The sequence below is a fragment of the Macrobrachium nipponense genome, chromosome 10, assembly GCF_015104395.2.
Source record: "Macrobrachium nipponense isolate FS-2020 chromosome 10, ASM1510439v2, whole genome shotgun sequence".
Lineage (NCBI taxonomy): Eukaryota > Metazoa > Arthropoda > Malacostraca > Decapoda > Palaemonidae > Macrobrachium > Macrobrachium nipponense.
In genome coordinates, this window is record NC_087204.1 from 28,410,229 (window position 1) to 28,437,728 (window position 27,500).

Here is a 27,500-nt window from a genome sequence, read left to right on the forward strand (position 1 = left end):
TATTTTATTTTGTTTTCGTGATTATTTTTTTAATCCCAAGATTGTTTAAAAAGATTTGGATATTTGAATGATTTTCTTAAAATCCCAAGACTTTTTGAAGAGATTTGGATATTTTATTTTCGTGTTTTTTTTCCACGTGTTATTGGAAAGATTTGGATATTTTATTTTCGTGATTTTTGTTCCAGGTTTTTTTTAAAAGAGTTGTATATTTTATTTTTTATTTTTTTTATCGCAAAACTTTTGGAAAAGATTTGGATATTTTATTTTCGTGGTTTTTGTAATCCTGAGACATTTTGAAAAGATTTGTATATTTTGTTTTCGTGATTTTATTTTGTTTTTTTAATTCCAATTGTTATTGGAAAGATTTGAAAGATTTGGATATTTTATTTTCGTGATTTATTCCTTTCAATGATCGCAGTTTTAACATTTGTTACGATAAGGATGACGTCAGTATTGACTGATTAGTGTGGATGAGTAATGGTGGTACTGATAAGAAAATAATTTTTTTTTTATTACAGAAGGGTTATTTTTAACAGTAGTGTTGTTGTTGTTGTTATTGTTATTACTATTATTATTATTATTGTCGGTGCAACACCATACATCGAGAGATGTTTATTATTATTATTATTATTATTATTATTATTATTATTATTATTATTATTATTATTATTATTCCTTCATATAAGAACCATTTGACTAGTACTAAGCCAAATGTATCAAGTTGAAATGAAAGTCAAAAATCGTCAGAATTTGTAACATTTTCCCATGCAATTTATTCATACATTTTACCCTTGCAATTAAGGAGTCACTTCCTTGCAAATGAACGGCAAACATAAATTAAGAGAAAATTCTTTTTAGTTTTAGCCTGAATGAAAAATTTTACAACATATCTGCTTTTATAAGTAGACTTAATATTATGTTGTGCACTGATTCCTGAGATATTTAACATTTTTTTTAAGACATTTGGAGTTAAAAGAGTCATTGTCATTGTTTTGAATAATAATAATAATAATAATAATAATAATAATAATAATAATAACGATAATAATAATAATAATAATAATAATAATAATAATAATAATAATAATAATAATAATAATAATTATTATTATTATTATTATTATTATTATTATTATTATTATTATTATTATTATTATTATTATTATTAGCAATGGCTACTGAGGGGAGAGCTCAAGAAGGATTGATTGATTGATTTGTTAATTCTTACTGGCGTCGCAACGACGAGGTTATTGACGCCGGCTCAAGAAGGAAACTGAAGGAATGATAAGAGCGGCACAAGATCAGGCCCTAAGAACCAGATATGTCCAAAGAACGATCGATGGAAATAACATCTCTCCCATATGTAGGAAGTGCAATACGAAAAATGAAACCATAAACCACATAGCAAGCGAATTTCCGACACTTGCACAGAACCAGTACAAAAAGAGGCATGATTCAGTAGCAAAAGCCCTCCACTGGAGCCTGTGCAAGAAACATCAGCTACCTTGCAGTAATAAGTGGTACGAGCACCAACCAGAGGGAGTGATAGAAAACGATCAGGCAAAGATCCTCTGGGACTATGGTATCAGAACAGATAGGGTGATACGTGCAAACAGACCAGACGTGACGTTGATTGACAAAGTCAAGAAGAAAGTATCACTCATTGATGTCGCAATACCATGGGACAAACCAGAGGTTGAGAGAAAGAAAGGGAAAAAATGGATAAGTATCAAGACCTGAAATTAGAAATAAGAAGGATATGGGATATGCCAGTGGAAATTGTACCCATAATCATAGGAACACTAGGCACGATCCCAAGATCCCTGAAAAGGAATCTAGAAAAACTAGAGGCTGAAGTAGCTCCAGGACTCATGCAGAAGAGTGTGATCCTAGAAACGGCGCACATAGTAAGAAAAGTGATGGACTCCTAAGGAGCCAGGGTGCAACCCGGAACCCCACACTATAAATACCACCCAGTCGAATTAGAGGACTGTGAGAGAGCAAAGAAAAAAAAAATAATGATATAATAATAATAATAATGAAATTGTTACTCATCGTTTGGAATTGATGTGAGTAGCAGTCGGTCGTAAAGAAACCTAACTCTCTCTCTCTCTCTCTCTCTCTCTCTCTCTCTCTCTCTCTCTCTCTCTCTCTCTCTCTCTGTTCTTTATTTCTGCTACACTTTGCCTATCTTCCTCTTCGTTTGAAGTTGCCGATGCGACGAGTTCAAAATCTTTTACAATTGATTTATTTTCGTGTAGTAGTTTGTTGTTGTTTATTCTAGATAATAGATGCCATGTTTTCTTCCTTTGGCTGTTTCAACTTTCGGAAGAACGACGACCCTTTTATATAAATATGTCAACAGTAATCTGGAGTCATATCTCTCGTCGAATTTAGCTGATGTATCGTAATTTTTTTTAGGAGTCAGTTTATCGTAGATAAACACCTATAGACGTTTGTATTTTTTTTTTTAAATATACCATTATTATTTTCATTTTTGTATCAGTATTATCAGTCTTTCTTTTTTTTATTTGTTTTTTTCTGTCATTCAACATTTCTCTTTAAATACCTTCCGTAGGGGAAGTAGTGCCGTCAGTGCACCTCATGCAGTATACAGTAGGCATTACTTAAGGTTCTTTGAAGCGTCCCTTCAGTCCCTAGTTGCAACCCCTTTCATTCCTTTTACTGTACCTTCTTTCGTATTCTTTCTTTCATCTTACGTTCCACTACCTGGTAACGATGGTGTCACATTCCTCCTACTTAACCTTTCAAACCTTCTTTCTATCACTTTCCCTTGCAGCGCCGAATGACCTCTTTGGTGCCAGCGCTTGGCCTTTGGCCCTAATTCTGTATTCTATTCTATATCCTATTCTAGTCTCTCAAAATACTGCGGAGTCAAAATGATTGAATATCACCTTTTAAACATCGTTATCGCTCGTTCGTACTAATTCATCCCTCAGATACTCAGATTTTGTGTTTCAGGTTCACTAAAGTCTTCCACCCCTCGTTAAAATTCCTCATTAATTTCGAAAACATTAATACTCTTTTAAAGATTATCAAGTACAACCGTTTGTAAAGGTCGTCGTTATAATTGCGTGCATTTCATTTGAACTTGAAGGAGATTCAAGGGGGGGGAGGAGGAGGGAGAATTCTTGGGTTTGTTTACATAACCGAACGCACCTGGGGAAAGTTGGAAAAGTGCGCGGCGTTTGTTTCAGGGAATCGGGCGCTGCGTGAATTGGTCTCCTCCAATTAATGGCGCTTTTGAAGCGAGAAATTTTTCTCTCTTGCTTTTTGGCTGTGAATGCTCGTGCTAATGGTACGCTACTTTTGGCGTGAGTTAGTTCTCTCTCTCTCTCTCTCTCTCTCTCTCTCTCTCTCTCTCGTGATAGTTTTTCCCTCTTTCTTTTCGACTGGTGGTAGTCTCTCTCTCTCTCTCTCATCTCTCTCTCTCTCTCTCTCTCTCGTGATAGTTTTTCCCTATTTCTTTTCGACTGGTGGTAGTGTCTCTCTCTCTCTCTTGGGTTCTTTTCTACTGGGAGTAGTCTCTCTCTCTCTCTCTCTCTCTCTCTCTCTCTCTCTCTCTCTCTCTCTCGTCGTGGTAGTTTTTACCTCTTTCTTTTCGACTGGTGGCAGTCTCCTCTCTCTCTCTCTCTCTCTCTCTCTCTCTCAGGTTCTTTTCTACTGGTGGTAGTCTCTCTCTCTCTCTCTCTCTCTCTCTCTCTCTCTCAGGTTCTTTTCTACTGGTGGTAGTCTCTCTCTCTCTCTCTCTCTCTCAAATCTAATGAAAACATCTTGAAAATAATTGAAGAAGTTCCAAATAAAATCCAAGTGGTCAAGAGACTCATAAAGAAAATATACATAAACCAACATATTCCGACAAAGAAAATGAATAAGGTGAATCTTGTGAATATCCTAATTGATGCATTAGGAAAAAGAATGCCAAAAGCATGCAAACTGTGTAAGGTTTGGTATAGCATAGTCAATCCACAAAACCTAATCAGAAAATGTGCTGCATGCAACATTCCGACCCATCCACAGTGTGCTGAGGTAATGCAAGATTTGAGAAAAGATACAAGAATTTTTTGTTCAACATGTCTATCATGGATAGACAATGTTATTAAATCAAGATTGAATGTACAAATAGTTGAGGATGAAGAAGAAGAGGAAGAAGAAGAAGAAAAAGAAGAAGAGGAAAACGGAAGAGAAGTAAACAAAAATGAAATGCAGAGATCTGCATCCAAAAATATGTAAAAACCTAAAAGAAGGAAAAGGATGTAAGTTCGACAAAAAATGCAAATATATGCACCCTGTAGCCATGAATCATAATCAAATAAATAACCAACCAAGTAATAAAATCCAAAATAAGAAAGAAACAAATAAAGAGAGAAATCAAGAATATCAGGTAAAAGAGAAAAGCAAACCACCAATGAGATATGCAGAGGTGTCAGCAAAAAATTTCAAAGCATCAGCTCCGAAATTCTACTCAAGAGATAATAACTGTATTTATTATGCAAGAGGATATTGCAGAAAGGAAAGAAAACGGAGGAAAATTGCAGATTCAGACACAAAATGAATAATTATGATGAAGGAAGATCAAATATTATGGAAAAGTTGGATTTTTTAATGTCAGAATTTCTGGAAATGAAAAAAAGAACAACATACCAGAACAGGAAAGAGACATGGGAAAATCCTTATTACTACCAATATTAAATGAAGGAGAAAACACGCAAACCATCATAGTGATGAATGCGCAGGGTTTAGTTACGAGTAACTCAAAAGAAAAATAGAGTACTTAGAAGAACTAACCCAAAAATGAAAAGAAAATAGATATAATGAATAATAAGTGAAACCTGGTATTCCCAAGAGACTGGGAATGATGATCAAATAAAAGGGTTCCAAACTTATAGATCAGATAGAAAAAATAGGAATCAAGGGGGAACCGCAATATATGGGAAAGACAAAAAACAAGGAAAAAATATATGAGAAATATAGTAACTCAGAATGTGAACTAATAGCGGTAGAATTTGAATCTGAAAAATTAATGAACATAGTAATATATAGACCTCCTAATACTAAAGAGTTTGACTTAATAATTGAAAATTGGATGATATATGTAGAAATCACAAGGACTGGACGATTCTCCTATCTGGTGACTTCAACTTTCCTTTCGTAGAATGGAAAGAACGAATAGGAGACTGTGGTTGTACTTATACATATAAAAAAGAGAGTAATAGTAGTGCAGAAGATAAGAGGCAATTTGAAAAGCTATTAGATATGCTACTAGAATACAACATTCAACAAATAAATCACCTGCCAACAAGAAAGGAAAATACTTTAGACCTAGTATTTGTGAACGAGATGAATTATGTTAAAGAAATAATAGTTTATAATGCGAGTATTTCAGATCATAATGTCATAGGCAAATTAACAGTTCATCCAAAGCAAGGTGAAAATAAGTAGATAAGCAAGAAATGAAAAAGTGGGAAGGATATGGAAAATACAACTTTCTACAGTAAAAATATAAAATGGTCAGAAATTAATGAAGAATTAAACAAAGATTGGGATAACATTTTCGTAAGTGATGACATAAGGGTAATACGGAGATATTATAAAATAAAATATTGGAGAAAATAGTGGATAAATATATACCGAAGAAGAAAAGTAAACATCATACATGCATACCAAGAGACAGAAGATCTTGTTCCAGAAAATCAGAAAGTGGAAAAAAAGGTCTTGCAAAAGAAAAAAATGCATGGAAAGTTATAGAACTAAAAAGTAAGATAGAAAATGCAGAACAAAAGATTATACAAATCAAAAGAAAATGAAAAACGGGTTGGTTGGAAGAAAAAACCCTATTAAATATCAAGCAAAACCCCAAACTATTATACTCATATGCGAAGAAGATGAATAAAGAAGAATAGAAATAGGCCCTCTGAGAATTGAAGGGAGATTAACGAATGAAAAAAAGGAAATTTGCAACATACTGGCAGAACGATATAAGAGAGAATTCACCCCTAGAATAGATAATGAAGATAATGATATAGAAGTAAGGGGCGAAAATAGTGAATATTTAGCTGACATAGAAATTAATGAAGCTGATATTGTGCAGGCAATTAATGAAATTAAAAATGGAGCTGCTGCAGGGCCGGATGGAGTCCCTGCTATTTTGTTAAAGAAAGTAGTTCATTCTATCGCAAAGCCACTTGCAATATTATTAAGACAAAGTGTAGATACAGGCAAGATTTATGATGAGCACAATTAAGCATATATCACCCCTACTTTCAAAAGTGGATCAAGACTAGAGGCAAGTAATTATAGGCCTGTGAGTCTAACATCACATATTAGATGAAAGTGTATGAAAGGGTAATGAAGAAAAATATTATGAAACATTTAATAAAAAATAATTTGTTTAATATAGGACAACACGGTTTTTTTTTTTTTTCGTACCCGGAAAAAGTACACAAACCCAACTGTTAGTCCACCGTGAGAACATATTCAAAAATATGAAAAGCGGAAATGAAACAGATGTGGTTTATCTAGACTTTGCAAAAGCTTTTGACAAAGTAGACCATAATATATTAGCAAAGAAAATTAGAAAACACAATATCGTAGATAAAGTAGGAAGATGGTTAAAAGAATTTTTACACAACAGAAAACAGATAGTTATTGCAAACGATGAGAAATCGGATGAAACCAAGGTAATATCCGGTGTGCCACAAGGTACGGTGCTAGCTGCAATATTCTTTGTTATTATGATTGAAGACATAGACAGTAATGTTAAGGATTCGTTAGTGAGTAGTTTCGCTGATGACACAAGAATAAGTAGAGAAATTACTTGTGATGAAGATAGGAACGCTCTACAAAGAGACCTTAACAAAGTATATGATTGGGCAGAGGTAAATAGGATGGTATTTAACTCTGATAAATTTGAATCAATAAATTATGGAGACAGAGAAGGAAAGCTATATGCATATAGGGGACCTAATAATGAGGACAATCACAAATAAGGAAGCAGTTAAAGACCTTGGTGTGATGATGAATAGGAACATGTTATGCAATGATCAAATAGCCATTCTGTTGGCAAAATGTAAAGCAAAAATGGGAATGTTGTTACGGCACTTCAAAACAAGAAAAGCTGAACACATGATTATGCTTTATAAAACATATGTTCGTAGTCCACTTGAATATTGCAATATGATATGGTACCCACACTATCAAAAGGATATTGCACAAATAGAGAGTGTACAAAGGTCCTTTACAGCTAGAATAGAAGAAGTTAAGGACCTAGACTACTGGGAAAGACTACAATCCTTAAAATTATATAGTCTAGAAAGGAGAAGAGAACGCTACATGATAATTCAGGCATGGAAACAGATAGAAGGAATAACAGAAAATATCATGGAACTAAAAATATCAGAAAGAGCAAGCAGAGGTAGATTAATAGTGCCCAAAACTATACCAGGAAAAATAAGGAAAGCACACAGAACATTAATCCACTACGCACCAGCATCGATAATGCAGCGTCTATTCAATGCGTTGCCAGCTCATCTGAGGAATATATCAGGAGTGAGCGTAGATGTGTTTAAGAATAAGCTCGACAAATATCTAAACTGCATCCCAGACCATCCAAGATTGGAAGATGCAAAATATACCGGAAGATGTACTAGCAACTCTCTGGTAGACATTAGAGGCGCCTCACACTGAGGGACCTGGGGCAACCCGAACGAACTGTAAGGTCTGTAAGGTAAGGTAAGGTAAGGTCTCTCTCTCTCTGGTCGTGGTAGTTTTTACATCTTTCTTATGGCTTGGGTTCTTTGCTAATGGTGGTAGTCTCTCTCTGTCTCTCTCTTTCTCTCTCTCATTTTTACTTGATAGGGTGCAGCTATTAAAAGCTTCCGTAAATAGCATGGTATTTCCCATTGGTTTCTCCCGTGCAGGGTACGAGAAGCACCTAGAGTGGCTGGCACGAGGTGGAGGAAATAAGTCGGTTCGAGACGAATATGTCCGATTTGATATATATATATATATATATATATATTATATATATATATATATATATATATATATATATTTCGAGAATTCTTCTTGATTTCCGACTCATCCTTCTTATTTATATTGGTTGTTTAATTGTTATTATTGAGTAGGTGTGCAGTTGTTAGTAAGTTTTGTCATATTATCATCATTTTCAAAGAATTATTGTAATGCTTTTAATTTATAGAATTCCTCCTGAATTCTGTCTCATTCTAATATAAATTGATTGTATCATCAGTTATTAGTAGGTTATGAATTATTATTTTATTATTTATTTATTTATTTATTTTTGGTCTATTACAGTCATCCTATTCGACTGGGTGGTTTTTATAGTGTAGGGTTACGGGTTGCATCCTGCCTCCTTAGGAGTCCATCACTTTTCTTACTATGTGCGCTGTTTCTAGGAGCACACTTTCTTGCATGAGTCCTGGAGCTACTTCAGCCTCTAGTTTTTCTAGGTTCCTTTTCAGGGATCTTGGGATCGTTCCTAGTGTCTCTATGATTATGGGTACAATTTCCACTGGTATATCCCATATCCTTCTTATGGCTATTTTCAAGTCTTGATACTTATCAATCTTCTCTCTTTCTTCCTTATCTGGTCTGGTGTCCCATGGTCTTTCGACATCAATGAAAGATAGTTTCTTCTTGATTGTCAATCAACGTCACGTCTGGTCTTTTGGCACATATCGGCTTATCTGTTCTGATACCATTATTATTATTATTATTATTATTATTATTATTATTATTATTATTATTATTATTATTATTATTATTATTATTCAGAGGATGAATCCTATGCATATGGGACAAGCCTACAGGGGTCATTGACTTCTAAAGAATAAGGTGTTCGTTTGAATACTGAAAGAAATCACTTTTTGTTAAGAAAAAAAAAAAAAATTTAAACAAATGAATAAGCAGATAAAAATGCAAGCAAACAAAGAGAAATGCAGTGAATATCTGCCAGTTTGTGAAAATTGACGTTTGACAGCGTCAATAGTTGCAGTGTTGCCGTTTGGAAATCAGAATCCGTTCAATTTTTACGCTTTTCGTTCAGCCCCACCCAACAAACGAATCTTGAAATGATTTTTCATTCTATGTAATATTTCTTTATCAATATCTCTTATGTTTCCCCGCAGTACTTACCTAAATGTCTAGCTGTAATATCTGTCAACAACAGGTCCATTAGGCACATACAAAGATCCAAATAAATTATAGAAAGTTGAAATGACAGAGCATGATGACTCCTTGATTTAACAACCCCCCCCCCCCCCGCCCCCTAACCCCCACCCCAGTCCCCTTACCTTCTTTGTAGACATAAATTTCTCCCCCAGGGCCGTTTTAAGGTTGTAAATTAACCCCAGTGCTTTATTTTTATAGTAATGGCTTACTGCGATGTCGACTTGACAAATTTCACAAGTAAATTTTTCTTGAGCCACTGGTGCAGGCATGTTGCTAGTTCTCTCTCTCTCTCTCTCTCTCTCTCTCTCTCTCGCTCTCTCTCTCTCTCTCTCTCTCTCTCTATCAGTGAGCTAATCTTTTTCTTTGTATGATAATCTCTTCTCTCTCTCTCTCTCTCTCTCTCTCTCTCTCTCTCTCTCTCTCTCTCAGTATCTTTTTCTTTGTATGATAATTCTTCTTTTAAGCATAATTTCTCTCTCTCTCTCTCTCTCTGTGAGGTAATCTCTTTGTATGATAATTCTCTGCATAATCTCTCTCTCTCTCTCTCTCTCTCTCTCTCTCTCTCTCTCTCTCTCTCTCTCAGTGAGGTAATCTTTTTCTTTGTATGATAATTCTCCTTTTAGCATAATTTCTCTCTCTCTCTCTCTCTCTCTGAGGTAATCTTTCTTTTTCTTTGTATGATAATTCTCCTTTTAGCATAATCTCTCTCTCTCTCTCTCTCTCGTCCCGCCCTCTCTCTCTCTCTCTCTAGTGAGGTAATCTTTCTTTGTATGATAATTCTCCTTTTAGCATAATCTTTCGTCTCTCATCTCTCTCTCTCTCCCCCTCCCTCTCTCATCCGGCCTCTCTCTCTCTCTCAGTGAGGTAATCTTTCTTTGTATGATAATTCACCGTTTAAGCATAATTTCTCTCCTCTCTCTCTCTCGCTCCCTCTCTCGTCACCCCTCTCTCTCTCTCTCTCTCTCCCTTTCTCTTCTCTCTCCTCTCAGTGAGATAATCTTTTCTTTGTATGATAATTCTCCTTTAAGCATAATTTGCTCTCTCTCTCTCTCTCTCTCTCTCTCTCTCTCCTCTCTCTCTCTCTCTCTCAAACCCGCAGAGGGGTGAGCACAACGCAAAATCCATTGGCCAGACTGACTGTGCCAGGAAGGGGGAGGGGGGTAGGGGAGAGAGCGCCATTCCTCGAAGCTTCCTGTATCTTCCCTTCCCCAAGAATTGCGATCATGAGCATTCCTCAGTACATAGTCGAAATGTTTTGCACCCTTATTCTCCCCAAACGGGAATGTTACGAAAATAAATCTCCTTTTTTGGGGTGGCTGTGGGTGTGTGGTGGGGGGGGGGGGGGGTCGGGGGGGGGGGGGGGAGGGGGGTGGGGGGGTGGCGGCCGTGGGGCTAGTAGGTAGGAATGGTAAGGGCCGTTGTCTCGAGTTGGGTGATATGCCACTGCGTCTTGCGGGTATTTCCGTTTTTTTTATTTTTTTTAGGGTTTGTCTTTCAGTCTTACATATTTTGTATTTTTATAAAATGATGTTTAGTGAAAAGAGAAATTCTGTGGGTAATTCGAAAAATATTTCGTGGGCACTTCCCTTTTTTCTTTTGCGTTTTGATACTTTAAATTTTTGTTGCCATATTGAATAATTTGTTGTTTGGCAAAAAAAAAAAAAAAAAAAAAAAAAAAAGGAAATTTTGTTTGAGTTAGTCTTTTCGAACGCCTTATCGGATTTAAAAAAAGAATTATCACTGAATTTCAAAAAAAATAAAAAAAAAAAAAAATGTTTGTCATATATTTGGCAGAAACAAACGCAACAGGCATTCTGTGAGACAACATAGCTTCGTGCATAACATGGGCAGTAATACCTATTGGAGTATTATTATTATTATTATTATTATTATTATTATTATTATTATTATTATTATTATTATTTAAATGCAAACCCACTAGTCGGTAGTTGTCTTTTGTGAAAGGGTTTGTAGATAGACACATTCCTAGCAAAGGTAGTTTACCCATATTCAAATGATTTGTAACCTTTGAAGGATATATTTGTTTATTGTTGTTTCTCCCTCACATAAATGTTTACAAAGTTGCTGCTGTGTATGCACGTGTTCAGACACGTATACATACGTGTTTATGCAGTTGATGTCATATGTTTATGTGCTTATATAATTTATATCATATTTTTATGTACCCCCCTTATTGATGAAAATTGCCAATCGTACAAATATGGAATTTCAGTGTTGGTGCCTATGCTATGCGTATGAATATGCATATGCATATGTGCATGTAAATGCATATATGTTTATATATACATATATATATATATATATATAAATATATATATATATATATATATATATATATATATATATATATATATATATACATATATGTATATATTTTCATATACATATATATGAAATGTTTATCACACCGTGATTTATAAACAGTCATCAAGCTACAAATGTCGTTTAATATCCAATTCACGCTACTTCGGGAATATTCCTGGAGAGGAATTATCACCGAAGGATGGAAGGGGTTAGATGGGTGGGGATTTTTAAGCGATAAATGGAATGGCAGTCACTTCAGTACCATTACACTTATCACTTACAAATTCCCCTTCGGTGTTAATTCCCCTACGGGGATATTCTCGAAGTACCGTGAATTGGACAAACGAGATTTGTAGCTTAATGATTACACACACACACACACACACACACACACACACACGCACACATATATATATTAAGATTAAAATATAATTATATTATATATTATATATAGACTATACTTTATTTATTATAATAATCTATTAGTTTACTATATAGATATATAATATTATTAGTAATTAAATTATTTATTTATTTTTTTTTTTTTTTATTGTATACTGTATAGCTATGTGCATGCATTATTATATATATATATTCATATTATAGTTAATATATCATAATATCTTATAATATATATATATCTATTATATATAATATTATATATTTTGTTAATATATATATGTGTGTGTGTGTCGTGTGCGTGTGTGTGTTTGTGTTTTAAAACTCCCCCCTACAAATTACCGAAATGCCGAGTTACAAGACGAGACGTCTTATGGTCGTGGGTGCTCATAGTCGGTATGTTAGCGAGTGTGTGAGGTTATGAGAAGGTTACAGGGGTTGAGATAAGGGGGTTAACTCCTTCCTCACTTGGAGGAGGAGGAGGAGGAAAGACGTAAAACAAGGGAAGTTTTACCCTGAGTGTTGGAGGGAAGCCACGAGTCTTGAAGGCAGATTTAGTTATTTTCTTGATGCCGAAACGATTGAGAGAGAAATAAACGGACGAATAAATGCTGAGGTTTAATATGGGAACTTTTGTGGGGTGAGATTCTGAGGTTTGGTGAGTCGGCTGTTGGGAGATATTTTATCTCCCACTTCGTTTTTTTGGCCCGGGGGTCGTGTTTTAAGAGCAACAGATTTTCGGCGGTGCTCTGCCGCCACCGCCACCCTTTCGTGTCTGCCAGGTAAAAATAAACGGTGTGACGCAGACCTCAGGAGACTCGTGTGTGTGTGTGTGTGTGTGTGTGTCTGTTTACCGTCTGTATGTCTGTCTGTCTGACAGGCTTTTACATTCCTGCTTGCTTTCATTCGATGCATGCAAGATTCCTGGGCGTATTTCATGAGTCCGGAATCGCTTGCGCGTGTGTATGCGTTTGTTCTCGTATGATTCCTGTAAATTCCTTGGAATTTATGATTCCTGTGTAATGCTTGGTATATGTGATTGATGTAAAATGCTTGGAATTGGGATTCCTGTAAAATAGTTTGAATGTATAATTACTGTAAAATGCTTGGAATATATGATTCTGTGTAATGCTTGGAATATATGATTCCTGCATAATGCTCGGAATTTATGATTGCTGCAAAATGCTTGGAATTCATGATTCTTGTAAAATGTTAAAATTCTTGGAATTTACGATTCCTGTGTAACGCTTGGGATATATGATTCCTGCAAAAATGCTTGGAATTTGTGACTCCTGTAAGATGCTTGGAATATGGGATTCCTTTAAAATTCTTGGAATTTATGATTCCTTTAAAATATTTGTATTTATGACTCATGAAAAAGTGTCAGAATTTGTGATTCCCGTAAAATATATGGAATTCTGTAAATACTTGGTCTTTATGCTATCTGTAAAATGCTTTGAATTTACGATTCCTGTAAATTCTTGGAAATTATCATCTCTAAAGTGCTTGGAATTTGGGATTCCTGTAAAATGTTTGGAATTTAGGATTCCTGTCTAAGGCTTGGAATTTAGGATTCCTGTCAAAGTCTTGGAATTTAGGATTCCTGTCAAAGTCTTGGAATTTAGGAATCCTGTGAAATGGTCACAGTTGCTCCTGTATCTGAAGGTTTTTTTATGTTCTTGATTAATTTTACGTCTTTTATATATTAGTTTTTTTTTATGTTTATGAAGCTTCTTTTTTTATTTATTCTTGTTCCTGTTGCAATTTCCCCCTGTATCATTCCACATCTATTTTCCCCTCTCTTACGTGTCTGCTAAACTCCTTTTTCGTCGCTAGTAATGATACTAGGGGAGGAGGAGGCTTTTCCACTGATGATTCTGTTACTCGAGTATACACCCAACACATACACACACACTATATACATATATATGTGTGTATGTGGGTGTACTCGTGTGGCGCGCCGCGCGTGCCAAGACGACATCAAAACCTCGTGTTTCTTCCCGTCAAGAAAGGAGTGGGGGGAAGTGACGAGACGGAGCTCGTCATGCCCCGTACATAGGAAAGTGAAGTGAGTAGGAAAGTGAAGTGAGGAGCGCGTGGAACTTCCGGAATAAGAGCCTCTGTGTGTATTCATAACAGATGAGGCGGGGGGGACATATAGCGCCTTTTGACCGAGGAGGCAGCGAGACCTGTCTGTTGAGAAAATTATGATTTTTCCCTTTTTATGAGACGTGAGGAATCCGCTTTATGAGGCAATGTGTGGACTCTTATTATGGAGGGACTTGGGTTGCCATGTTTCGAATCTTGGCCAGTTCGAGAATTACAGATTTACAGAAAATAAATAAATAAATAGTAAAAAAAATTGTAATGGCTGTCTAGTGGTAATCTATTTCAGAGAGGCTTCTCTTCTGTGTTTACAAAGTGGCTGTAAGAGAGGTTTTTATGGGATGTTCATTTCATATTTGCTCGTGGACCACACAACGTTCAACATCAGCACGTCGAACCCCTTATATAGTGCGGCACACTTTTATACAGTAAATATATATATATACCCCTATATATATATATATATATATATATATATGATATATATATATAATATAATATGTAATATGCAACTTCGCTCTACCCAGAAATAAATAAATATATTATATATATATTATATATATATATATATATATATATATATATTATACATACATTTAGCTATATTAATGTTAATATCCTATTTTCTTCACCCATACAGAAATATAATGTATGTGTACGTATGCATGTTTGTGTACGGGGAACTTGAAAACTAGGAAATACATCTAGTATATCGTTACTTTTCAACCGAATTGACATTTAAACATAAATATAACCTGCAATGTGGGAGACGTTCACTTCGTCGTAGTCTCGAATTCTTCCGCAGGCAGGAGAAGAAGGAGAACTCTCCTCACCTCCTCCCGTCTCTGAAGATTAAGCTAAGGGATTATTTTGTCCACTCGAGGCAAAGTTTTCATACGACAATGAAGTTTTTTTTTTTTCCATGTCGCCTTGCTGTTCTTCCTGGAAGGCATTGCTATTATTGTTATGATTCGGGTAGTGTTGTTTTGTTATTGGTGTTGTTATTCTTCATTTTATTAGTATTATTATTATTATTATTATTATTATTATTATTATTATTATTATTATTATTAGGTAGCTTATGGTGTTTTTAGTTCTTTTTATTCTCCCCTCTGCTAATATTAATACTACTATTATGACTACTACTGTATTATTATTATTATTATTATTATTATTATTATTATTATTATTATTATTGGAAAAATTAAGTCCACAGTTGTATATAATATGTAGTATATTGCTAAATACAGGTAGCTTTCGCCAACTTGATCAAGTTGTTGAAAGCTACCGGTATTCACGCCCAATATACAACATATATTATATATATATATATGTATATATATTATATATCTATATATATATATATATATATAGATATTAAATAACAACTGGGTGGGGGACTTTATTTATCCACATAAAGATCACGAGAAAGTGATGATACCAAATAATGTTTATTATTATTTGCTAGACATTACCATTTTACGAATGCCCTCAGGTGAAAGAACGAAAATGGAGAACATCATTTTAAATTTCTTCGTGTACATTTTCACTGCTTTTCAGTTATTCACGGTCAGAATAATAATAATAATAATAATTAATAATAATAATAATAATAATAATAATAATAATAATATAATACCTTTATTTGTCTGTCACAGTCATCCTGTTTGTCTGGGTGTTTTTATTATTATTATTATTATTATTATTATTGTTAAATTTTTTTTAACAATTTGTTTTTCACACGAAACTGTGAATTTCTTAAATTATTATTATTATTATTATTATTATTATTATTATTATTATTATTATTATTATTATTATTATTATTTATTGGAAGGAGAGCCTCTTTCAAACAAGTCTTATTGAAAGATATTGCTGCATCAGCTGCATTCAACTTGTAAATAGTCTTCTCTATTTTTCTAATAATAGCTTTCTCTCTGCTATTACAACTGGCGAGTATTGCGCCGATATTACTCATCATGAGGAGTCAATTTCAGGGATAATTGTTCCAAATTTATTTATAAATTTGTAACAATTATCCTGAAATTGACTCCTCCTGAAGTAATATCGGCGCAATACTCGCCAGTTGTAATAGCAGAGAGAAAGCTATTATTAGAAAATAGAGAAGACTATTTACAAGTTGAATGCAGCTGACTTATTATTATTATTATTATTATGCATTCTTCAAAGAAAAATAATCATTACTAACTCTCAGAAAAACAATTAGTGAAAGTGAGAATTTCATTCTGTGATTATATCTAAAATACAAAAGGTGAGGATTGCGTTGTCTCAGTTATATATATATATATATATATATATATATATATATATATATATATATATATATATGTATATATATATTTATATATATATATATATATATATATATATATATATATTGTAATTTGGTTAATTGATATTAATGACAGAAACTGACGTCGCAGTAAGTTGTGGTCATCGACTTAATTGACCCATTCCCTATTTGCGTTCACATATTTATCTAAAAGATTTTTTTTATCGGTTGCTAAGAGAATTTTTTTTCTTTCTTTTTTTGATGACGTTAGTTTGAGGATTTTTCATTATGGGGACAAGGTGACTTACCTCTCTCTCTCTCCTCTCTCTTTCTCTCTCTCTCTCTCTCTCTCTCTCTCTCAAGAATCTTAGAAATCTCCTTTGTAATTGGTGACATCGAAACGAGTTCTGGGGGTTTAATTCAACAACAAAAAATAATATATAAAAATACCCTTTGTAAGAGACATTCTGGGCGAGACCTCGGTCGTCGTTGAATTAAAAAGAAGTTGAAGTTTGCTGATGAAGAGAAAGTAAGAGTCAGAAGTTTGTAAAACGTAAATAGAGAATAAGAATCTTTGGCAAACTGGCTGCATGATTCTCATGTTTGTAGCGGCGAGGGGCGGAGGGAGGAAAGGTAGGGAGGGGGAGATGTGTTGGTTGGGGTGGCGGGGAGGTGGGGCAGACTCTGAAACACGACAGACTCTCCTCCCTCTCTCCCTGAGTCGGATCTGTCCCTCTTTCTCTCGCTCAGTTTCCCCTCTGTCATGGTAGTGGAAGGTGTCGCTCCGCTGCGCCGGCCCCTCTCGACTGGTACCCCGCCTTTAGTGTTCCTTCTAGGGTTTTTTTTTTTTCTTTTTCAATCTCCACCCACGCCTTCGCACGACACTTACACGCCCACTCTCACGCCCGTGTTTTGCTAATGTTTCTCTCTATCCTCTTGTTTCCATCTGCATTTTTCATCCTCGTGTAGACAATGCATGAGGGATGGAATGATGATCGTCGTTTCAGCCGCGGCGAATATAATATTGACACTTTGTTTTGATTTGGGATTGATCGTCAGAGTATCTGGTCAACTTGCAGAGTAATTAATTAAAAGAAAATAGCATTTGTTGCTACTGCAGCGCGTCTTTCCGCCTCAGTTTTGTGTTTTTGTAAGAATATCAACCAAATTTCAATGCTGTCGGTTTTGTTAGACTTTAGGAAGAGAGATTTTTAGACATTTCAGTTTCCTGGTGATTTTGAGAAACGGTTATATAAGTAATCTTTAAAAACGGAATAAAACTTCGTCTCAATTGATGTACTAAAGTGAGAGGTGAGAAACAAAAGACTTGGCCCGTCCGAAGACGAAGTGAGAAGTCGCAACAAGGAATGAAAATAAATAAATAAGCGAAAGAAAATACAGATGCGGAAATGGTGGTTATGAATATAAGTTTCAACTTAGGTTTTAAGAAGAGACTCCCTGACGTTCGAGTCGGTTCTCTTGAGGAGAGAGAATCTCGTGTGATGGTGGTAGGAAGGAGAGTGAATTTTCTCTCGAAGAAAGGAGGAAAGAATAAGAAAGCACAAGAAAGATGGAAATGGGAGAAAACGGCGAGGAGTTTGTGTGGTGTCTGTAAACGATGTAGAAATATAAGTCATGATAAGTGTGAATCCTAAAAAGGGAGTTGTGATTATATAGTCTCTCTCTCTCTCTCTCTCTCTCTCCTCTCTCTCTCTCTCTCTGTATAAGACGTCTTTTGATAGTCAACTTGAGAGGACGTTGCTGTGTCAATGTTATCTTCAGCCGGATATGGGCTTGTCTTCAGAAGGAAGGTGAGAGAGAGAGAGAGAGAGAGAGAGAGAGAGAGGAGAGAATTATACTGATTTTACACCTAGCATTTTTAGATTTTAAAGTGCTAACGTGTATTATTATTATTATTATTATTATTATTATTATTATTATTAAATATTTGATTTGCTCAGAATGAACAAGTTACTTGAGAGAGAGAGAGAGGTACGTTCATAAAATCTCGTATCAGCTCAGGAATAAATTTCATTGACGTGTCCCAAATCTGTTTTTTTTTTTTAATTTTTTTATTTTTCTTTTCAAACACATTTAACTCTAATAATTAATGTTGATGATAATAAAGATGAGAATGACTATGATAATGACTGTGATAATAACTTAGAGATACTGATAATCAAGGTGAGAAATTGAATTTAAGTAAGTGATTCGGGAAATATTACTGGAATATTTAGAAGACTTGAGTTGGTGACTCCCAAGATAAAATTATACACCAGCGCTGATGTTTCTCTCTTTCTCATTTGGAATTATTCAGTACAATATTGCTTGGTCTCTGCCGTGTGATCTGCTGTTCTCACACCTCAAAGCTGCTTTAATCTAAAATGTATTTTTAATTTATTGTTATTTATATATATTTTTTTATTGTTGTTTTAAAGGCGCCTTTTGCTTTTCATGACGTGGTGTCGCGTCTTTTAGGTCCCCCCCCCCCCCCCCCCACTATTTTGAAATGTTATTTGCCTTAGAATGCTCTCCTGTCTGTTGTTGATAATAAAGATGTTACTTATACTGGGGTGTATGATGATTTAATGTTCTGTTCTCTCTCTCCTCTCTCTCTCGTCTCTCTCTCTCTCTCTCTCTCTTTTGTTTGATAATAAAGATTTACTTATATACTGTAGAATTTGGTATTTATGGTTCTCTCTCTCTCTCTCTCTCTCTCTCTCTCTCTCTCTCTCTCTCTCTCTCTCTCCTATTTAAAGTAAGCTGGTATGAATAAAGCGGCAGTATCATCCTATTGGGTCTTCTTTTTTCTTTATTTCTTACGTTGTATGACGTAGGATTCTCCTCGTTTCCTTCAAGCAGGATCTGGCCAATTCATTGTCCCCATTTCATAAAGCACAATTGCTTGTTACATAATGATTAATAATAGACTATGATTTCACCAGTATGGGATGGCGCATTTGGCATTTGATGAAGCTGTACACACATCCGTGCATGAGGTGACCCTTTCATATCGATTACCTGAAATCGTCTCGGAATTCCTTTCAAAATTTAATCAGCCCCAGAATGTCACTCATAGAACGAGTCTTTCAAGTTTCATCGAATTCCGTCGACGCGTTCTCGGGATATCCTGCTAGGAAAAAAAATAACTACTTTGACAGGTCCAAATTCATCGGATTTGGATACAGGACTGATCGAATTGAAAAGCACTAAAGTAATTGTATATATACATTTCGGAACATTGTATATTTTTTTATGATGAATTGCATAGCTTTTGTAGCTATCATATTATTATTATTATTATTATTATTATTATTATTATTATTATTATATTATTATTATTATTATTATTATTTTGTAATTTTATGTAAATTTTTTTTGGTTTATCACAGTCATCCTATTCGACTGGGTTATTATTATTATTATTATTAATATTATTATTATTATTATTATTATTATTATTATTATTATTATTATTATTATTATTATCTTTTACCAAGGCAAAATACTACGAACTTATAGTCTTTTATAGAAGAAAGTGTGGGTTTTCCATGTTTGGTAGCATACCCTAAAGGAGGAATAAACCCCCCCCCCAAACCCCCCCCCCCGCCCCATCCCCCCAAAATAGAAGTCTGTTCAAATGGAAATTGACCTTCAAGATACTAGACCTAGAACAATACTATCTAGCTTTAGCCCTTTTATGAAGAACAATAAAGGTTCTATATATATATATAGAGCAACTTTGTTCAACCATTGGAATGGGTTGGCTCTATGTAAGCCTTTTAAAGCGAGCTTTTGCTTTTAGCTTTTGCTTTTAATTTAGGTAATTCTGTGTGTATGAATACAGCGTCACGGGAGCGACGGAGGAAGTGATACGCTACAAAGGACAATAAGGAATGATATAAAGTTAATAATAAATATAAGATATAAAAAAATTATGATAAGTAAAAAAGGAAAATCAAAATTGGTCTTCAGGTGAGGTAAAGGAAATGAAAGTATGGTGCGTGAAAGGCTTTTTTTTTATATATATATAGGGGAGACACTCTCTCTCTCTCTCTCTTCTCTCTCTCATCTCTCTCTCTCTCTCATTTTTCCTGTCTTTCCTTGGGCCTCGTCTCTCTCTCTCCTCATTTTTTCATTCTTTCCTTGGGCTCTCCTCTCATTGTCCACCTTTTACTCTCTCTCTATCTCTCTCTCAATTTTTCCCACTGCCTTTTTTCTCTAAAAATTTTTCATTCGGCTCACCTCCAACTGTCCGCTTTTACTCTCTCTCTCTCTCTCTCTCTCTCTCTCTCTCTCTCTCTCTCTCTCTCTCTCTCTCTCTCATTTACACATTCTCCTTGACTCAAACAATTCCACTACAGGAGGAGGAGGAGGAATCCCAAATCGGTTCTCAGGATCTAAATTAGGTCACTTGTGCCCGAATCTGTTTTCAAGTTCTGAACCTATTTACTAGAATTGGAACCCACCGCCGATGCTCATCTTCTCAGTTTCCGAACCTTTTCGCCGGGGGCTGTTGCTAGGGGTTGAAATCCCCCCCCCCCCCACCCTATCCCTCCTCCCTTAATTTCCGAGTCCTTTAGCGAGCATCCGAGTCCTTATATTTTAAGGGTCCGGGAACCTGACTCTGGTTTTTGGGATTTCACTTTGAATTTCTTCTCCTTTTGGATGTCAGGGGATTCTTTAGGGATATGGTCCGTTCTAGATATGTTTAGATTATTTTTTAAGGAACTTAGAACATTTCTGTAGAATTAGTTGCTAGTCAGCCAGTCCCATTTTTATTTGTTTATGAAATTATTTATCAAAGTCAAACTCATTGTTTAAAAATGAAGGGATTCTCTGCGCTCTAATTTAATTCTTTGGCTTCATTCTGTAGAATCTAATGCCATCCTTCTTAAGGACCTTAAAAGAATTTTCTTTGCGGTAGGAATAAAAAATAACGTTGAACCTTCTTATTGGGAGGTAGAACCATCAGTGTATCTCACGTGGTGCACTGTAGGCATTACAAAAGGTTCTTTGCAGCGTCCCTTTGGTGCTTAGCCGCAATTCCTTTTTATAATTTTTACCGTACCTCCGTTCATATTCTCTTTCTTCCATCTGACTTTCTACCCTCTCTTAACAATTGTTTCTTAGTGCAACTGTGAGCTTTTCCTCCTGTTATACCTTTAGGTATTTTTTTTTTTACTCCCATTTGCCTTATCGGCGCTGAATGACCTCAGAAGTCCCAGCGCTTGGCCTTTGGCCTAAATTTTATTTTCCAGACATAATAATAATAATAATAATAATAATAATAATAATAATAATATGATAATAAAAAATATCGTAAGGGACAGAATTCACTCACGATTTGTTAAAATAGAAAATGAAACCAAAAGTCTCGATGATGATGATAATAATAATAATAATAATAATAATAATAATAATAATATAAGCCTCTGTAGAATGCATAAGGGTAGCACCGGAGAGAATTGATACAAAACAGCATTGCTGTAACTTTCCTCATTTCGCTAATAAGTTTTTTTTTTTTTTACTTAATTTCCGCATTAATTTCACTGGTCCGCCCTTCATGAAGTCGTATAGGTAGCTGCTTATTCATTTTTCCGCGTGTTTATTCATTCACTCCATTTATCTGGCTGTTCATTCAGTTCTTCATTTATTCATCTCCTCAGACATTCTCGAACTTACAGCATTTTGAATGAATTTCTTTATTTCTCGCTAATTAATGAAAAGAATCTCAAATACCTTTCACATATGTTTTCTGTTCCTATAGGAAAACTTTTCCTGTTATGGCTAAATAATGTATCGTTTTTTTTTTCTTCATCGTTAATTCTTCCTGTGATTGCTGTTATAGTTTTCGTAGTTATTTATTCTTTCTGTGATTACTGTTATATTTTCCTTAATTATTTCTTCTTCCTGTGATTGCTGTTATATTTTTCGTAGTTATTTATTCTTTCTGTGATTACTGTTATATTTTTCTTAATTATTTCTTCTTCCTGTGATTGCTGTTATAGTTTTCGTAGTTATTTATTCTTTCTGTGATTACTGTTATATTTTTCTTAATTATTTCTTCTTTCTGTGATTGCTGTTATATTTTTCGTATTTCTTCCTGTGGTTGTTATATTTTTCTTAATTATTTATTCTTCTTGTGATTGTTGTTATATTTTTCTTAATTATTTCTTCTTCCTGTGATTTCTACAATAATTTTCTTGATTATTCTTCCTGTGACTGCTATTATATATTGGTATATATTTTTCTTAACTATTTAACTAGAGAAAGTCTCCTAGGGTTTTTCGAAAAATTTAAATTTCGTTTCGTGTTATTTTTATAAGGAAATTGAAAAAAAATATATTATTTGATTTTTAATTCGCCTGATTTATTTTTTTTGCTAGGGAAGGAAAGTCACCTCTTCCACGAATTTTTAATAAAAAAAATATTAAAAGAATTTCCTGATTAATTGATTTTTATATAAAAAAAATAGCGGTCTTTTTAAATTCATTTTTCTAAACGGATTAAGCAAAAATTGAGTGGTCACCCGAAAGTTGTTTTCAATATTTTTTTTTCGAATTTTTATTCATTTATTTATTCATGATTAATTCATTTTTTTCCGCGAATACCTGTCTTCGCCTTGTCAGGGAATCTAATGAAATCATTAATGACCAGTTACCTGTGAAACGTGACAATTGAAAGGCGCCACGCTAATATCATCCGGTCAATAAATTGAAACGAGTCGATGCCTTGGTTTGAATGAAATCGGTCAGGCAGTTTTCGTCCTCAAGATCTTGGGGAGGAGATAGAGCGAGAGAGAGAGATAGTGAGAGAGGGATGTAAGGGAGGGAGGAGGAGAGAGGGAGAGATGTAAGGAAGGGGAGAGAGAGCGAGAGGGAGTAGGGTGAGTGATATAAGGAGAGAGAGAGAGAGAGAGAGAGAGAGAGAATTTCAGATTCGAACAAAATTAAACTTCTTAACTCAAAACGAAACAAATGTATGCGGTTCATGAGAGAGAGAGAGGGAGGGGGGGGGGGGGGAGGAGGCGGGTAAGGGGAAGGCAATTGAGTCCCATCTTTCAACCCATCAATCAAGCGCACCGGGCGGGGGAGATAGACCCCCCCCCCCCTCCTCTTTTGCGACCTCGTCCCGACATTAATCTTGGAAAGGGAGAGAGAAAGTTAATAGAAGGTACCACCGAAGGTGGAAGAGAGAGAGAGAGAGAGAGAGAGTAGGAAAGGAAGTGAGAGCGAGAGAATGAGAATTGGCACCGGGGAGAGAGATAGAAGGAAGGGAAGAAGGAGGGGGAGGGAGAGAGAGATATTTAAGAAAATGGAAAACCTTAAGAGAGAGAGAGAGAGAGAGAGAGAACAGGAATTGAGTCTGGGGAGAGAGAGAGATTTGGAAGGCATGGGGAGAAAGAGGGAGATAGAGACATTTAAAGAAAGGAAAGCCGGAATGAGAGAGAGAGAGAGAGAGAGAGAGAGAGCAGATGAATAATAAAGGAAGATATGGAAATTAATAAACATTAAGGGAGGGGTGAAAATGTAACTGAGAAAGATGGCAGTAGTTATTGTAGTAAGAGAAGTAGAAGAGGTATACTGATGGAAGCAGTAAATGGTTTAGCTGTATTAATACTAATAGTAATAGCAGTAGCACAGTAAAGTAATAATATTAGTATTTAGAAGACAGGGAAAATACAACATAGATGAAAATAGAAACGAAAGTCATAAGTAACACGCCAATAACTGACAAGAGATACAAGGCACAACCAAACAAGCAGGAGCCGAGGTAGACAAATTAAGAAGAAACCCGCCCCCCGAAACCGAAATGGGTTGGGAGGGGTCGGGGGGGGGGGGGGGGGGGGGGTGGGGGGGGGGGGGGAAGAAGAGAGAAGTCGGGTATTGCCTGGGAAGAATTGGCAGAAGCCATCTTCCAATATTACGAAAACCAGATATGTCGCCTGGGAAGCAAACCCATCAGGGGGCGAAGAATAAAGTCCAAGATTGAGCAGATGATTGGGGAACTGGGGAAGAGGAAGAGGAACGAGTGATTTAAGAACTGGGGAAGGGAGAGTAACGAGTGATTTAGGAACTGGGGAAGAGGAAGAGGAACGAGTGATTTAAGAACTGGGGAAGAGGGTGAGGAATTGTGATTGTTGAACTTGGGAGAGGAAGAGTAACGAGTGATTTAGGAACTGGGGAAGAGGAAGAGGAACGAGTGATTTAGGAACTGGGGAAGAGGAAGAGGAACTGTGATTTAAGAACTGGGGGAGAGGGTGAGGAATTGTGATTGTGGAACTTGGGAAGAGGAAGAGGAACGAGTGATTTAAGAACTGGGGAAGAGGGAGAGGAAATGTGATTGAGGAACTGAGGAAGAGGAAGAGGAACGAGTGACTTAGGAACTGGGGAAACGGGAGAGGAAAAGGCGAATGAGGAACTGGGGAAGAGGAAGAGAAAAGGGTGATTGAGGAACTGGGGAAGAGGAAGAGGACAGTGTGGTATGGGAACTGGTTTAAAAAAAAAAAGGAAAAAAAGGAAAAAAAAGAGGACCAAATGACTTGGAACTGGGGGAAGAGGAAGAGGAAAAGTGATTGAAGAACTGGGGAAGAGGAAGAGGAACGAGTGATTTAGGAACTGGGGAAGAGGGAGAGGAATTGCGATTGTGGAATTGGGAAGAGGAAGAGGAACGAGTGATTTAGGAACTGGGGAAGAGGGAGAGGAACGAGTGATTTAGGAACTGGGGAACTGGGGAAGAGGAACGAGTGATTTAGGAACTGGGGAAACGGGAGAGGAAATGGATGAAGGATTGGGAAGGTAAGGACAGAGGAAAAATGGGGCGAATGAGGAAAAGGGGAAGGAAAAGGGAAGAGAAAGGCGACTGAGGAACTGGGGAAGAGGAAGAGGAAAAGGCGAATGAGGAACTGGGGAAGAGGAAGAGGAAAAGGCGAATGAGGAACTGGGGAAGAGGGAGAGGAAAAGGCGAATGAGGAACTGGGGAAGAGGAAGAGGAAAAGGCGAATGAGGAACTGGGGAAGAGGAAGAGGAACGAGTGACTGAGGAACTGGAGAAGAGGAAGAGGACAGTGTGGTATGGGAACTGTAAAAGAAAAAAAAAAAAGAGGACCAAATGACTTGGAACTGGGGAAGAGGACTGGGGAACTGCGGGAGGATGGACTAGAGGGTTAAGGAACTGGGGAAGAAGATATGATTGAGGAAATGGGGAAGAAGAGGAGGACCAAATGATTGAGGAACTGGGGAGGATGAGGATCAGGTGATTGGGGACCTGGGGAAGAGGAGGATCAGGTGATTGGGGACCTGGATAATTGGAGGATCAGGTGATTGGGGACTTGACCTGGGGAATTGGAGGATCAGGTGATTGGGGACTTGGGGAAGAGGAGGATCAGGTGATTGGGGACTTGTTTGATAGGGCTTTGAATTGAGGAGATTTGCAAGAGATGAGAATTTTTGAAAATGAATAAATAATCTTGTAAAAAAAAATTAGACATTAGGAAATTTGTACTTCTCGACTTCATTTAACCATAGTGAAAACCTTCTCTTCTTAAGACACTGCGTTCAAAGACTCATTTCGATTTCCACATGGGACTGGTACGAGGAAGACAGACGAGCTTTTAATTCTCTCTCTCTCTCTCTCTCTCTCTCTCTCTCTCTCTTCTAATAATTCCACGCGTCCGCAAACTTCATCCCTTAAACGCAACCAACTACATCTCTCTCTCTCTCTCTCTCTCTCTCTCTCTCTCTCTCTAACTCCCTTCTCTCCTTTCCTCTCTCTAATAAATCTCACACATCCACAAACTTCATTCCTTAAAGACAGTCAACTGCCCTCCTCTCTCTCTCTCTCTCTCTCTCTCTCTAATAATCTCACACATCACAAAACTTCATTCCTTAAGACAGTCAACCTGCCCTCTCTCTCTCTCTCTCTCTCTCTCTCTCTCGTGGGAGTTCCGACAGTTTCAAGACTTCCCCAAGATTTTTGTGAGAGAGGATACCAGCAGTTATTTACATCTCAGCCAAAGTTTGTCTTTAGATATTCGGAGATTGCGGGCGGCTTCCTCCCCACCCCACCCCCCACCTCCCTTCACACCCCCCCTCCCTACTTTTAAAAGAGGAGGAGGGCGAGAGGGTTTGAACCACGTCATTGATTTTTTTTATTTCGTAAATTTTTTATTTATTTTTTTATATTTAGAATTGATGGATGATTATGATGGTGGGTGTGAGGAATTATTATTGTAGGATGATGTGGTGTTTCGATAATAGTCGTAGAAGCAGATCAATAATAATAATAATAATAATAATAATAATAATAATAACAGTATCATTAGTAATGATTTCATGGAACGATGTCATTCTTGAATGAAACCGAAATAGTAGGACGGCTGCTCTCACACCAAGCGAGTCGAATCGATTCAGTTCGTGAAGAATCAACCCGACTCATGATTCGTCTTGATTCGCCACAACAATTTCAATGACATCGTTTACACCGATTCAAATCATGCCGATTCGCTTGGTGTTATATTGTAATGAGTGGGGCGAATCAAGACGAATCATGATGAATCATGTTGATGCTTCATGATAGTAGTAGTAATAGTAGTAGTAGCAGCAGAAATAGTAATCCATTATTTAGATACAGATTTCTCAAGTACAAGTAAGAAGCGTAGAAACATGGCAATATCAGCAGTGGGGAGACAGGAAATGTTCCGGAATGATAATTTCGTGTTAGTGGAAAAAGTAATGTTTGTTATGAGGGAACTTTGTTTATGGAGAGAGAGAGAGAGAGAGAGAGAGAGAGTTTTAAACAAGAAAGCGACTTCATACTTGAGGGAGAGATAGAGAGAGAGAGAGAGAGAGTTTTTTAAACAAGAAAGCGGCTTCATACTGATGAGGGAGAGAGAGAGAGAGAGAAAGAGAGAGTTTTTAAACAAGAAGCGGCTTCATACTGATGAGGGAGAGTGAGAGAGAGAGAGAGAGATAAGGATGTTTTAATTAAGAAAGATGCTTCATACAGACGAGAGAGAGAGAGAGAGAGGAAGTTATGTATAGATGAAAGGAATTTAAAGAAAAGAGAATAAACATAAACAGATGGAAAGAGATGTGAATACAGTAAGCCAGATAAATGAGTACGGACGGGAATACGGATAATTGTCGAAATGTTTATTCACA

General features: G+C 36.1%; 1 protein-coding gene across 2 annotated transcripts in view; it reads left to right on the plus strand.

Annotated features, from left to right (window-relative positions):
- The window catches only part of LOC135223521 (treacle protein-like), a 443,099-nt gene that overhangs the window by 68,535 nt on the left and 347,064 nt on the right, over positions 1–27,500 (plus strand). Inside the window, exon 1 of one of the 2 annotated variants that reach the window (XM_064261985.1) lies at positions 17,051–17,145. The exons of the other annotated variant lie outside the window; for it this stretch is intronic. The gene's annotated coding sequence lies outside the window, so the exon portion shown is untranslated. Of the gene's footprint in view, positions 1–17,050; positions 17,146–27,500 lie in introns of those variants that run through there. 2 annotated transcript variants of the gene reach the window in all.